Here is a 2,764-nt window from a genome sequence, read left to right on the forward strand (position 1 = left end):
GGCCTCAATGCGAAGTTACCAACACTGATTCCCATGAGGCTATTAGGATGCTAAGTCAGGCTGTGACTAACCTAGTTGGTCAACAAAGAGGATCTCGACAAGAAGTGGCTGACACTTCGAAGAATCCAGAAATTTTTGAGGATGAATCCCCTAAGCTTCACTAGTGCGAGCACTACTGAAGATCCAGAGAACTTCACCGAGAAACTTAAAAGGTGTTCGAGGTGATGAATGTTGCTAACACTGGGAGGTTTGAGATAGCTACTTATCAACTCAAGGGTATTGTTAGAACTTGGTTTAATCAATGTAAAAAGGGTAGATATGAAGATGTAACACCTGCAAGATGAGCTTGGTTTGAAGAGGCCATCATGGGGCGTTCTTTTCCCCAAGGACTAAGACAAACCAAGGCACGTGAGTTCCTCAAACTTAAGCAGGATTCTATAAGTGTGCATAAGTATGGGTTGAAATTCACCCAACTATCTCATTATGATCCGGTAAGGACATGAGGAGGAGGATGAGCTTCTTTGCTAGGTCGCTCTTCAAGCAAATAGGGCCAGGCAACAATGCTTATTTGAGACATGAACATTTTGAGGTTGATGATCTATTTGCAGCAGGTAGAGGAGGAAAAACTAAGAGACAAAGAATATTTCAAGAACAAGAGAGCTAATACAGGAATGAGTCTGGGTAGCAAAAGAATAATGCCAGCAGGTCATTCTTCCAACAGAAACAGAAGGTTCCTACTCCATCAATCCGCTAGTGCACCTGTACCAAAGAACAAGGGTGAGTACTTTTGTCTGAACTCTATATTTAAGCCTGCATATTCATAGGGTAGTGTGGCACAACGGGGTAGCAAGCCTCCTTCCTGCACCAAGTGTGGTAGAAACCACTCTGGTGTTTGTCATGGGGGCTTAACTAGTTGATTCAAGTGTGGTCATACTGTACATTTCATGAGAGAGTGTACAAAAAATAAGCAGGGGAGTGGTAATGGGGTCCATACAGGCTTCATCAGTTGCTCCACTAGATAGGGCTGCACCTAGGGCAGCGACTTTTGGTACTAGCGGAGGAGAAAACCGCTTGTATGGTCTCAACAATCTCCAAGAGCAATAGGATTCACCAGATGTTGTCACTAATATGATTCAAGTATTTGACCGAGTTTATCTTTCTTAACTCCATATGTTGCTATGAACTTTGATCTTGTTCCTAAGCAACTAAGTGAACCATTCAGTGTTTCTACACATGTTGGTGAGTCCATTCTAGCAAAGAGAGTCTATCATGTTGTCCCATTTCCTTCAATCACACGTGTACCTGACTTATTTAATTGATTTAGACATGGTAGACTTTGATGTCACTCTTGGAATGGATTGGATTTATGCCTCTTATGCTACAATTGATTGTAGAACTCGAGTAGTTATATTTCAGTTTCCAAATGATCCAGAATTAGAGTAAAAAAACAGTTAAGCAATGCCTAAGTGTCATTTTATTTTGTACCTTAAAGTGAGGAAGTTTGTTTCTAAGGGGTGTAGTATATCACTTAGTCCGAGTTAATGACTCAAGTGTTGAGGTACCTCTTATTCAGTCATTTCCTATAGTAAAATAGTTTCCAGATGATCTTCCCAGAGTCCCACCCTAGAGAATGATAAACTTTGGTATAGATATTTTTCCAGATACTCGTCCTATCTCTATTCCGCCATATAGAATGGCACCAATAGACTTGAAAGAGTTAAAAGAGCAATTGATAGACCTTTAATAGAAAGACTTTATTAGACCAAGTGTCTCACCTTGGGGTGCTCCGATATTGTTTGTGAGAAAAAAATATGGTTCCCTAATGAGGTGTATAGATTAACTCCAACTAAACAAGGTGACCATGAAGAATAAATATCCTCTTCAAAAGATTGATGATATTTTCTATGAACTTTAGGGTACTTGTTTTTTCTCAAAAGCTGACCTCAGATAAGGCTACCATCAATTAAGAGTAAGGGAATGTTATATTCCAAAAAAAGCTTTCAGAACCAGATATGGGCACTATGAGTTTTTAGTCATGTCCGTTTGTTTGACAAATGTACAAGTAATGTCATGGATCTTATGAATAGAGTCTTAAAAACTTATGTAGATATGTTTGTTATCATCTTCATTGATGACATACTAGTCTATTCAAGGAATAAGGAGGATCATGCTAGTCCTCTCAGAATAGTTCTTTAGACTTTGAAGGATACGAAATTGTATGCCAAGTTCTCTAAGTCTGAGTTTTGGCTTGGTTCTTTGGATTTCTTAGATTACAGAGTTTTCGGTGATGGTATTAGAGTTGATACTCAACGAATTTAGGAAGTGCATAATTTGGCTTAGACCCACATCTCCAACTGATATTAGGAGTTTCTTGGGTTTCGCTTGGTACTATATAAGATTTGAAGAAGGTTTTTTGCCCATTTCGTCTCCTTTGACGAAGTTGACTCAGATAAGAATCACGTTCAAATGGTCTGAAGTTTGTGAGAAAAGCTTTCAGGAATTAAGGAAGAGGTTGACTATTGTCCCAGATTTGACTTTACCAGAAGGTACTCAAGGTTTTGTGGTGTATTATGAGGAATCTAGAGTTGGTTTGGTTTGTGTGTTGATGAAAAATGACAAAGTTATAGCTTATGCCTCCAAACAGTTGATGTTACGACCCGAGGGTATACCCTAGAAGTTATGGTATCCTTAAATCATAACACGGAGTCGTCGATCTCTCGGAGGTCTAATACAATCCCTTCGACATCTTTTATTGTATAATCGT

The sequence above is a fragment of the Solanum lycopersicum genome, chromosome 7 (assembly GCF_036512215.1).
Source record: "Solanum lycopersicum chromosome 7, SLM_r2.1".
Classification (NCBI taxonomy): domain Eukaryota; kingdom Viridiplantae; phylum Streptophyta; class Magnoliopsida; order Solanales; family Solanaceae; genus Solanum; species Solanum lycopersicum.